The 12,825-nt window shown below is 38.0% G+C and overlaps 1 protein-coding gene across 3 annotated transcripts in view; it reads right to left on the bottom strand.

Annotated features, from left to right (window-relative positions):
- Nucleotides 1-12,825, bottom strand: part of nrcama (neuronal cell adhesion molecule a) — a gene marked incomplete in the record, with an annotated part of 56,556 nt that overhangs the window by 20,048 nt on the left and 23,683 nt on the right. For 2 of the 3 annotated variants that reach the window (XM_014016964.1, XM_014016965.1), the window contains 1 exon segment: nt 8,797-8,845. 3 annotated transcript variants of the gene reach the window in all.

Raw genomic sequence — 12,825 nt, 5'->3', positions numbered from 1 at the left:
CCACACACACAGCGCTCAGCCTCACTCTGCGCCGTCTTTTCCCCAAGTTTGGCGAGAGATGGATATGGAGGGTCGCAAAAAAAATAGCTCTCGACTTGATCTGGCCTTATTTAAATAAAAATGACTACATGCCGTGAAATTCTTAGAGGGGCGGGCCGCCTGTATAATGGTAGGGTAAACACTGGAGGTAGTCACGTAAACTCAGGACAGTTACTACTCCGACTGTCTGATGAGAGGTACAAAGTTAATGAATACTCAGTAAGATCTACTCCTGCTGAGCTACGCAGTGAGTGTGAGCTAACACAGCCCCGGGACGCAGCTAATTATGCTGACATGCCCTACTGGGTCGTTCTCCCACTGAGGGATAAAGAGCAGGGATAGAGAGAGAGCAACATCAGTGGGAGCATTAGAGCCAGTCCATGCATGCTAAAGCTCTTAATCTCATTGTGGTACAAAACTGCAAAATGATAGCCCAAATTTACCCTCCTATTTTCAGATTAATTACAGTACGATGTTCCGTGCAGCAGATTGGATTGGTTGGGTTTCTAAAATATTAAAACGATAAACTTTTCTTGCAGCCCTATAACATTTTAGACTTATGCCAACTTATGAAAACACAATTTCCACTAAATTACTAATACAAGTTAGATATTTTATCAATTTATTAGCAATACAGTACGTACATGCCTAAAAGAGGCTTCCAGTTGATTTTTTTAAATTCCATCTTCAATGTAAATGTCTACAAACATTTCATAAGTTGGCATAAGTTGTCTAAAATGTCCTAGTGTGACAGGTCGTTTACATAGATATGATCGAGATTTATTAAAATGCAGGGTTGAAAATACAAAAAAAAAATTTATATATATATACAGTATTTATTCCAAAGAAGATGGCAAAGAAAATTAATGTCCATGAAATAAACGAGGGGAAACAAACATTTGAACAGTATCTGAATGTGCTCAAACATATATTTTTGTAATTTTTTTGCAGCAAACGTAGGCTATTCATTAAACAATGCACTGTGTACTGTATCTTGTAGTACCAAGGTAAAATGGCATTTTAACCCCGCCCCCCCAAAAAAATTAAAGAATTTAAATAATATAAAATCTAGAAAATAAAATTCTAAAGGGTTGCTACTCAGACAAAAAGTGGCAAAAGTACCTAAAAGGAAAAAAATAGTAATAATGATGTTAATAATCTAAAAATAAAACTTACATTGAAATATAAACTATCGAGCTTTATTCGTATTGTATAAAAACTGGTTCAAAACTGCAAAAATCTTTACAAAATTCCTGAAACAATTATATCTAAAACTGTTCATCCAATGATTTTTTTAAACAGAAGTCGAATTAAAATCTATCTTGTGGTTCATGGGATATTTTGCTAACAGGGTTCAGTTCAGTAGTTAAAGTTTTAAATGCAGATCTTGTTGGTGCTCAGATTATAAGTTTGGATGACTCTCACCAACTGTTAGCTCAATAACGACTGAGCCGTGGCTACCTAATGATTGCTTTCTGAAAGTTTCATTAAAATCTGTTCCGTCACACAAACAAAAACATTACCGCCTTACCCTTTTGTAGCAGACATGAAACGAACCAAACTGTGTTTTGATGCCCACGTGAGACTGAACTTTTAACCGTGAAATGACAAGTACAACCTTTTTTCAGTACTTTTTTTGAACAGCTGGGTAAGGAAATATGTTTGCAATCCTCATCGTGTGCATTTTTCACAGTTAAAAGGCTGAGCCACGAGGCTGGAACTGTGCGGTGTAGTGGAAGATTACGCTTTGGCAGCAATATTCTCTACAGAAACACACATAAATACACACATGCATACACACACGGTGTTCCATTCATCCTAAAGCAAAATGAGTAAAATTAATTTCTCGTTGCGCATGTTCTCACAGCCTGCACAAAGATGATTACAGTGGACTCGGTGGATGAGTGGAATGACTTCAGCTAGTGGGGAGGTCAGGTCTCGTCATCTTTTTTTTCCCTTTCCCTAACTCAGTGGGTCACAGTTGTGGCATTAAAGAAAAGCTCAGAGATTCAGACTTTCTAAATTATTATTTTTTATCTTGAAACAAATCCAAGAAAAAGGTGCAACTTAGTGTCTCGATCGTGGATGCTTTCCTTTGTCCACCTTTTTGCCTTACAGGGCAAACATGTTTTTGTCCATGTTTCTGTGTTAGCAAAATATCTCATCATTATCCACAGTTTACGCAGGTGGAAACAGGTAAGTGTTCACTACTTGTTGTGTACTTCACAAAACCTTCCCCCTTCTTCAAAGATGACTGATTTAGTCTATTAAAAGCTATCTTTCAGTAACAAAGAATGACACGGCACGAGTCCTGACATCTCTCTGCCCCTCAGTTTGCAAAGCTGGAAGCGACTTACTAAGTTGGTCACTGCGCCGCCTTCAGTCACACTCAGAGACGCTACGAGATGATGAGACAGATGAGGGGGGGGAGAAACGAGGAAACAGAGAGAATTAGATGGAGGGATGGGAAACAGAATCATCTGCAGTCACATCAAATCACAGTAACTGAGGTATTTATGAGACAAACTGAGTCAGACTGCTGTCAGCCAGCATGAAGCAGTGTGTGTTCTGTCATCAGCTCAAGCACAGATCCTAACTGATACTTTAGAAACAGTGTTTCATTTGCAGTTTATAACTTTCAACTGTATCTGAATATGAACGTCTTTAGAAACACACCGTTTAAAGGAATACCAAGCAGTTACTGGACTGTTTAAAAGACAAAGAAAAAAGAACAGTGAGGACTATCTGTAAGCAAAACCAGTGCAAACCACAGATCACTGCTCAACCATACACCTACTTTTGTCCAACTAGTGCCTGAGGTAAGAACTAAACCTCGCTGGTTCATGTTACTTTCCCAAACATTACGTTTAGTGGGTGTGCTCATAGTGTCAATGCTAAAACCCATGCTGTCAAACAGGCCAAAAAACTTTGTTCGTCTCTAGACCTGCAGTTCTTTTTCACATGGCAATCTCAGTCCAGACAGCTTTTATTTGTGGTTCTATAATGGTGGAACCACCTTCCATCTGTCATCAGAGGAGTATCATTCTTTCGCTTTAAGACTTTGTAAAAAATATTTTTTTAAATATAGTAGAATAAAGTACAGAAGTGTCTCAAGAGGACATCCACTTTTTTAATATCTTAAATACTCTGTCATTTAAATAGATTATCATGAATGCTGTTCCAGTTTAGTAAGTCACTTTAGAAAAAAAGTAGCAGGTAAATTAGTACATGTAGTACTAAAAAATAATGTAAACCTCTGATGGTTTAAGATATTGAACCTGCACTACTTTCTGGCCACTTGATCTGCATATATCTGTTATTGTCTCCATCTAATACGGGGCAAATTCCTGCCTGATTTTTTAAACACATGAAAAAAACACAGGTGACATTGAAAGCAGCCATTTTTATGTATCCTTTTTTCTTTTCAAACAAAGTATTATTTACTTTACCACATTTATGCTTTACACAACAGATGGATTACATTGCACTTTTCAATGCTCAAAAGGTAAGAAGAGACTCCATATGAGCAGTAAAATCAAGGCATTCACTTTCAAGCTTAAGTGAGGCTGTGCATGGTGTTAAATGTACTGAGAAACACACAGGGGGTTGGTAAGGTTTGTTGTACTAAAAACAATACCCTGTATAAGGTATTCACATAATTGTAAGGCTGATACAGTCATGTTGCTTTCTCGGCAAAGATCAAATATCCCAATAATGTATACCACAAAGCTTATTTAGGTTTACAGTTGATGCTATAACCAGTAACCACAAATCCAAAAAAAAGTTGGGATAGGAGCAACAAATGAACTGAATAGGTAACAGTTTAGTAACAGCACTGGGTACACAAAGAGCTTTTTTTAGAGGGTCTCAGATGTAAAGATGGCAGAAGTCTGAAAAAATGTGYATAAAAACAAAAGAGAAGTTGAAAAGCCTGCCTCTCTAATGGGATGGGTGCGTTCATGCATGTGGTATGGTTAGTTTATGCACCTGGAAAGGCACAGTTAATGCAGAACAGTACGTGCAGGTTTTGGAACAACTTGTGCTTCAATCCAGCAAAGAAAATCCAGGACTGATAAGWTGCTGCCATCAAATCAAAATCATTTGATTTAAAGTGGGGTATTATTCAAAATCAACTTTTTTGAACTTTATGTTATGTTAAAATAAATAAAATATTCTTATTCTGATTAATGCCATTCCCTCATCAAAAAATTAAAAAAATACCCACAGTGTTTCTTTGATTCATTCATGCATGTTTGAGAAATCCTTGAATCTCCTGTGGTARCCATGTGGAGCTGCCTAAGTGCTTGCTGGTACAAAGCTCCGCCTATATATACAAAGCTCCGCCCTGGAGCTCAGACTGCAGCCAAGTACCCGCCCCACAGAGCACCCCTCCCCTGAAGCATTGTTGTAATGACATGCTGAAGTGGGAGTGCCAGAAACGGTAGGAGGTTCTTAAAGAGACAGAGGTCAATTTCAAGGCGTTTCGTGGATTTATTTTAATATAAACAGCATTTTCATAACTGAAGATAGCAGTTACTCGATTGGGGTTTAGAATTGAACTATGTGRCTGGAAAATACATAATACCCCCCTCCACCACCACCTTTAAAAAATACATTTAATAATTCCTTAATTTCRACATTTGATAGGTTTACTGTGTTACATGATTTTGAGATTTACAAATCAATGCATWTTCTTTGTATATTACACAACTTGTCACAACTTTCCCTCAGACTTTGGGTTATATTTTAAATGACTTTAAAAGACCAACCCTAAACAGAAGACATCTTCTGTGTTCTTGTATTTTTGAATCATTTGAAAGATCGTCTGCTGGTCAAGAGTACCTCAGCAGTTTTTAGYAACATTTTACTTTAAAAGCCAGAGCTGGCCACTCTACTACTTTCACTGTAATGCTTTAACTGCTGACTACATCACAAGCCAGTAACACTTCGGAAGTTATTGTAAAAAAGGAGCTTTTGCTACACWAACACCACTTCTTCTCAATGAAACAGACCGAACTGACAAGCCTTTGTCTCCAACAGCCCCAGAACTGGATCACAGTCGGCCACCGAATCAAAACAAACTATCTCAGCCCCTTTTTAGSGTCAGTTATTCTAGCAGCATCCACAGAAATCCCCCCAGCGCCTGTTTTTCTCTGAGTCTTTGGGAAGTGCTGATGGTCAGCACGCAGCAGGCTATGCCAGCCTCCCCATCCCCTCTGTAACTCTGACCCATGGGGGCTTTTGTCTTTCTATGCTGTTTACAACTGGGATAGTGCTGAAATGGCAGGGGCGTTCTATGGGGCACAATGTGACACCTCGAGGCAATAAAAGAAGTGACCTCAGCACCACTGTAACAACAGATACTAACATTTATGTGCAGCCTGTGACCTGAAACTCACGACATTCTTCTTCTTATCATCTTATCTTATAATATTTATTCAAAATGTCAACTGCAACCAAAAGGTTAGAGGTTGAGTCCAACTACAACTGATTATTAACATATGATGTTGATCCAGTACAAGATGGCTGCAACACAAGCACTAATAAGACTTTAAACAGGCAGATATTTCATCAGATTGTGCATAACCTTATTTTTTAAAGTTCACCTAAAAATCTAAAACTCCATAATTTTAACACAACATTTTGAAATACAAGGAGTGGTACGAATTTGATTTATTTTGACACGCTGTCCATCCGCACCGTGTGTGTGTGTTAAAAAAGGTGACAGAAGGTTATCCATATCTGTCCCTGGGGAATCTAAATGGTGCCAAACAAGATTTTAGAGGCATTGTTATTGCGCTAAGGCATTAAAGTTTAAACACTTAAGTATCCATTAAACATATATGGCACACATGCTGCTTAAACAGAAAACAGCTGGCCCRAGTTGTCTTTGATCCATAAAAAAGGCTTTATGACTAAAACATTTATTGATCTTTAGATGTTAATGTTTTATGTGCCGGACATTTACAGGCAGAGGACGATGTGGTCTTTGTACAGAAATGAACCCCTGTCTAAGATTGTCCTTTAAAATCTGTGAGCCCTGTAAGACCACCGGGGTGTGCTGGTTCAATCTGCAAATATCTTTGTTTACTCAGGTGTGTGACAGGTACATTGACTAGAATTCAACTCCCCCTAAAAATATCTTGCTGTATAACAACAKAAGGAGAATGGTGGACATTTTATAAGCTGCAGTCAATGAAACAGCAGAACTYTGTTTATGCATTGATAATAAAACTCTGCTAATTGGGGCCTTGGATTTACTATCCTTGTAAATCAGTATACTGATTTAAGATATAATTAGAATAAAGGCTGTAAAATGTAATAAGATTTGCCAACTTTTAAGTTACTWTGTTTTGTGGGTTTTTGAACCTGACTGGTGCAAAATAATAATAATTAAAAAAAAAACACTCAGATTTCTCTCTAACTGCCTGGAAAACTCTCATTTGTTACTCCTATGATATTTTTAGCCAGGCATAACTTCCAAAACCAAWGGGTTTTGTTTAAGTTAACAGGAAAACTGTCCATCGATGTGTTTTAGTGTCATTTTGGGTGAGATTGTCCATTTTAAAACCAATATATTCTGCATTTTAAATTCCCCACTTCATTATGTGTAAAATTTCAAACCGTCTTCACAATTTAAAGCTGAGTGTCGGTGACAAAACGTTTGTTTACGTTGGTTTCAATAATGTGTTCGCACATGCTGTTGCTAACTGATTTTTGTTATGAATTTGTGAATAAATGTAAAAAGGTAAAGCTTGTAAGTAGCTCTAATAAATGCTGTAAACTCTTGAAATAAATGAAATTTTAATTCTGAACACAACAGCTGAGACGAATGGCTAATATACGACGAAAGATGGATTTTTAACAGTTTAAATGTACGATCTTTATTATATTATCTTCTTCACGGACTGTTTTTTTTTTGTAAAGTTAAAGGTAGCTTAGAAATATACTTATTTTACATTTGTTTCCATATTCGATTGGATAAAAAGATCTATGCTGGTTTCATTCCAAGGCAGCATGACTGTGAAACCGCCTGGGCCTGAAACCGAGCCAAGCCTCATTGGTATTCCTGGGTGCTGCTGCTAACTAAAAAGTATTGATGAGCTGAGAGATGCACGTGGCCTCGATACGTGACTCTGGACTCCATCAGAACACGAGTCACTCTGTGCCGCTCTTGTCCTTCAAGAGGAGACTGTTAAACCTCCAAGGCATGTGTTGTTGTTGTTGTTGCTGCTGCGCAGGATGCTTAAATAGAAAGTCACGGTGCGAATCAACAAGTTAACAACCCCGTTATAGCAATTATCTGAGAGAAATGATTCTAATGAACAACAGGACGATCCTGAGGGAAGAGCAGGTTCAAGTGCAGACAAACGGAGAGGGCTTGATTGGTGCGGGGAGGGGCAAAAGGTGCAAGGAGGAGGGGTCTGATTGGCGGTGTTCTGGCAACGCAACAAGCTGGCATTCCCTTCCGTTCCCTCCTCCACCCATCTGTTCATCGGGATTACTCATGGAGAGGGGTGGAAGGGAGGTGAGAGGAGAAATGCAGAGAAGAAATCTAATCATCACAACCTGCAGCAGCTGAACTGAACCACTTTCTTATAAAACACTGTGATAACTCACCATTTAAATTATRGATCTGAGTGCTCTCATGGGACTGTTATGGTAACAGCAATGTTAATTAGAAGTAGACATACTGTAGTGAAGGGTTATACAATAATCTGCTGCTCTACTGGAATATTTCAAAGGATTTCCACATGATGCAGCAGGCTGTATACAAATATTAAAAACCTATATATGGTTTGGTAGCAATGCAAACCAAGGATAATTTATAGCAGGTGCATTGGTACAACTCTTCACTGAACTGTAAGGATAGGATAATGATAATAATAATATGATAAAATATGTGAAAAAGATAAAAATGCAACTTCGGTTTGTTACATAGCTTGGCACCATTTCAGTACAAAAAGTCCCAATATGAGGTGTTTGTTTAAAAACGTGTTCAGTCAGTAATAATTATTGTAGTTCTTTCAAATAATTTATCAGCTGCTTACCATTTGCCAATTTGTGGCTCCACACTCCCTTTTTCATGCACTTAAGATAAATTGAGGTCACCACAGGCTAACAAACAAAGTACTTTTTTCCCAGCACAGCTTTAAGGCGGTTTTGTTTGAATCTAACGAACAATCTTCCACAAATTTCACAGTCACACAAAGGAACAGCGGCAGTCATTATGCTTCAGTTTGTGCTTGAATAACTAATTGGCTTTGCGGTGCAGATACTGCATATGCAAAGACAAGACTGCAGAGGGTATAAATCACTCACTGCCAGCTGTGAGTCATGCTTCAAGGCTCAGCACTTTAGTTTATGCAAGCTGACCCTTTTTTCCCTTTTTGTTTTGGACATGGTCCATTGTAAGAAAAACATCTTATTTTTTACAAAAAGTCTTTTTTTAATCTGTGTTTTCAAATCACATAGACCTAACCAGAGTTACACATCAAGTAAGAAAATGCATGTTATTGTTAAATTACTAAATTATTTGACAATGTTTCCTCTGCTAGCTAAATAAAATGAGCCCCAGAGTGAAAAAAAAACTCAACATGGCATTTCAGTCATTAYATACACCATTGTACACATTACATGTATAACACCGCTTTGCAGCCTCTAAAATCATATGACACATATTAAAAACTACCTCACCCACACAGACCAGCTGGATTTGTGGCCAATTTATCCATCTAATTGACACAGCCCACTCACCAGTTCGGACTAAATCTCAGCAGCTCCGTTGTCAGATAGTGGGTCAAATCTGCAAACATAAAGCAAAATATTACAATGAGTATGGTAGTTTTTTATATATATATACACATGTTATTAAAAATTTCTTTCAAAAAGATGCAAAAGTGTAACATCAGCTACAATTAAAAGAAAAAAAAGCATCAAACCAAATGAACGACCTTTATTGTCAACGTTATATAAAATACAATGAAATTTTGTATGGCTTTCTTTATATTTTATATTTTGTGTTTATCAAACATGTTTACTGTGTAACTTAGATCTGATTAAACGAAGTCTAAGAGCTATGAATGATGTAAAAATGCCCCCAAAAGACCAGATTATCATGGGACACCTTATAGGTTCTAATAAAACTAACTAAATAYGGTTTGCATGTACTTGACAAAGGGAATCATTTAGTCCTCAAAGCAAATAGAGTTCACTCATCACACAAAGCCATTGTCACACAATCACTTCCTAAGAGAGGTGCACATTTATTACAATCCCCAGAGATTACCACATTAATGGCCATGTCTTACTGAACACAYGACTGTTAATCAGCAAAACTGTCCCTTTTATTGCTTCTACCTCTAGCAGGTGCACGCACAAATTAAAGCTAACCTACTAACACACACACACACTGTGCCCTCTGCCTGCCTTCGTGACCACGAATGCATTATCAAGGCCTCCAGAGACATTCTCCTTTTATCTCACATTAGCAAGAGCAAATGTATCAAACAAAGACAGCACACCAAGAGATGAAGCTCTAAAACTGGAGTTAGCTGAAAGGTGATAGGCTTTTAGAATATTTATTTATTTTTATTCATAAAACACAAGCATTTAGCTTATTCAGGACATGGTTGTGACTTTTTTTACTGTTATTATTTGAAATAAATGACTATATTAACAAACAGAGCTCTCTTCAGCTTCATCAGAAACATCATTCTCTTTTGTACTACCTTTTGCTAATCTAGCTTTTAGCCAGACTTTTGCTTTTGTTAGCTTCTTGATAGCCTTTTGCTACTTTTAGGTTCTAGATTGTCTTAGGTTCTAGATAGCCTTTAGCTACATTTGGGTTCTAAATAGACTTTTGTTACTTTTAGCTTCAAGATAACCTCTGGCTATTTTTTTAGCTTCAAAATAACATCTTGCCACTTTGAAACTTCAGCTAGACTTTTGCTACTTTTAGCTTCTAGATAGCTTTTGCTTCTTTAGCTTTAAGCTATCCTTTGACTATATTTTGCTTTTAGCTAGTGTTTTGCTTCTTTAGCTAGTGTTCTGCCTATATTAGCTTTGACAACTCTGATTCAGCCTCTCCAGCAAATTGCAGCATGCATTCACACTGTATTTTTAGTAAAATTTAATTTGTATTAATTAAAAGAGCTACTCTAACCAACTGAGTTGCTATAATAAGAAAGACGACGTCTTGTTTCAACTTTTAATACGTTTCTTGCATCAAATCTGTCTTTTCTTCAGGCAACTCAGTTTACTGATCTGAACAGGCTGAACTGGATCAGTTCTACTCTGCTGACTGATCTGCTTTTGAACTTGGTCCGCATTGATCTTATCTGAGCTGAACTGAAACAAACCGAGCCGAAACAAGAGGCAGCAGACGTGTGCGAGGGGTGGGGGGACGAGGGGGCGTCAGAGCCTAATGAATGGAGACAGCAGCGCACTGAGACATCAGAACAGAGGCAAAGAGAGGAACATAAGAGAAGAAGCCACTGAGATAGAGAGAGAGAGAGAGAGAGAGAGAGAGAGAGAGAGAGAGAGAGAGAGAGAGAGAGAGAACATGAAAAAACGAGGAGTGAGTAGAGATCCGACACATGCATTATTAAGGAGAAAATCTAAAAGCGCTTCATCATCAAAGAGCAAGGAAGGGGAGGTGGGGGGGAGAGTCGGAGTGCAAAATGAGAGAGGAGAGAAATACTGGGAGGAACCGACAGAGCTGACCCCATGCTCCAGCACGTTGCTGTGGAGACTGAAAAAAAAAAGAGACAAAAATACTCCTGCAGCGCACTAACTCATCTTAGAACATCTTAAAACACTGTTAAATCTGTGCAAAACAAGAAAACCAAAGAAGTCATTTAATGTCATGACATTTAGTTAGCTTTAAAGGCGATCGGAGACAGCTAGGTTTGTAGTTTGCTCTAAAAGCTTCACTCATTAAACATAAAATGAAAACTAAGGGAGAAACTACCAGAACAAGTAAAATGTTTAGGTCATTTCAGGTGAAAAACCACCGAAACTGAATAAAATAAAGCAGCCTTTATTGTCCGGCGTGGGGGTCCTGATGCCACTCTTTTCTATTTTTCTTTTAAGACAAATGTAAATATTAAACATAATAAAACATGGCATGTATTAAGATTGATAAGACAAAAACAAAAAAGTAATTATACAATGGTTAAATAAAAAATACAACTTGTGTATCTTGTCATAGAAAAGTGATGGGTGCAGGCTGCAGTCTCAGACCGAGTCAGGTGGATGTGTTTAGTCCCTCAGMTACCTGGACCTGAGGAGATGTGACACCTGTATATTGCAATGTGACATTGTCAACTGTAGCAATAATAAAGATAGTAACAATAAAAAATAAACATAGATCAAAATGAAAATAAGAATAATAGTTACTGTACAAGACTATCAAGATGAAATTAGATAAAAATGAAAATAAAAGCAAGATACCGTGCAGGAAAATACAAAAATTACAGGAAAAAAAATGCCATGACAGACTCATGATCCGAGGGGTAGAGATGGGAAAACTACAAATGGCTCGTTACTGCCCGCAAATCGGTTGCAAAGAGCCGTTCAAAAGATTGGGATCGTTCATGAACGTCACAGCTCTACTGAGGGGGTGTGCAAAATGAGTCGAACTCAGGGGTGTGCAAATTTAGTCAAAATCAGTCATTAAGTCAGTGTTCCAGTACAGGAAAAACGTCGTACAATTGCCACTGGTTATTATTTATGTAATGAYTGAGAGGTAGAGTTGTTGGGCGTGCAAACACAAACATGGATGCTTATCAAGATTGTTAGGAGCAGTGATGGTTATAGAGTTTTTTCAAATGGGTTGAAAACATACGTTAGCTAGCCAAGTGTTGAACTGTTAGCCGACTTGTTTAACTGCAAAGCAATAAAACAAACATATAATGAAGGCCACCGTTTGTTAAGATTTTCCACCATCTACTAATGCTGTCGAAACCACTGGCACGGTGCCTGCTTTGATTTAGTCCCCTGTTTCAATTAGCCTCCTGGTTTTATGGATCCACTGGGAGCCAGTAAACTGCATGTGTCTGATTCTGCAACTGACCCCCAGGCGTGAGTAGAAATCTGTGTGCATCTGAAAATCCCTCAGGAATCAGAAAAAGTAGCAGCTGCTGGACAGGCCTTAAACCTCAACTCCTCTAATTTACACAACTTCAAAATAACATTATGTGTACATATGAATTCTGCAGATACAGTACTTGCATTTTAAACTGAACTTTGTAGCTTTGATTTAAAATTAACTAAGTGAAGTTTAATCAGCCATGATTTCCATCTATACACTTGAAGTCGCTCGTCTATGATGAAAAGGAGGGCAATCTTTCTATGCAAGAGATACATTGTTTAAAGTTTAATATCCACATTACAATCAATAAAGAGTGAGTCTGACTCTTGTTGGATAATCTCAGGAGCCCATGAGCAGGAGGTCTGAGGGTCAGAATCCACACACCAGCTGCCCCAGAGTCGAGCAAACCGCAGGAAAACAAAAGCAACACTTGATGAAAGGAACTTTTGCAGCGTTTTTGTGTTCACGTCCAAGTACAAGTACAATAAAGACAAAAGGAGTGCGGAGCAGAGCAAGGGAATCATTGCTAGCTGTAACACCTGGGAAGCGAAAACTACTCTCCGTGAAACCCTGACAGCTGTTTTGTTTAATGTCAGACATGCCATCTGTGTGTGAAAAGGTTCTGGTTTCATTATCTGTGTGTGTGTGTGTGTGTGTGTGTGTGTGTGTGTGTGTGTGTGTGTGTGTGTGTG

The sequence above is a fragment of the Austrofundulus limnaeus genome, unplaced genomic scaffold (genome assembly GCF_001266775.1).
Source record: "Austrofundulus limnaeus strain Quisiro unplaced genomic scaffold, Austrofundulus_limnaeus-1.0 Scaffold158, whole genome shotgun sequence".
Classification (NCBI taxonomy): domain Eukaryota; kingdom Metazoa; phylum Chordata; class Actinopteri; order Cyprinodontiformes; family Rivulidae; genus Austrofundulus; species Austrofundulus limnaeus.
This window is presented reverse-complemented; position numbering and strand designations above follow the sequence as displayed.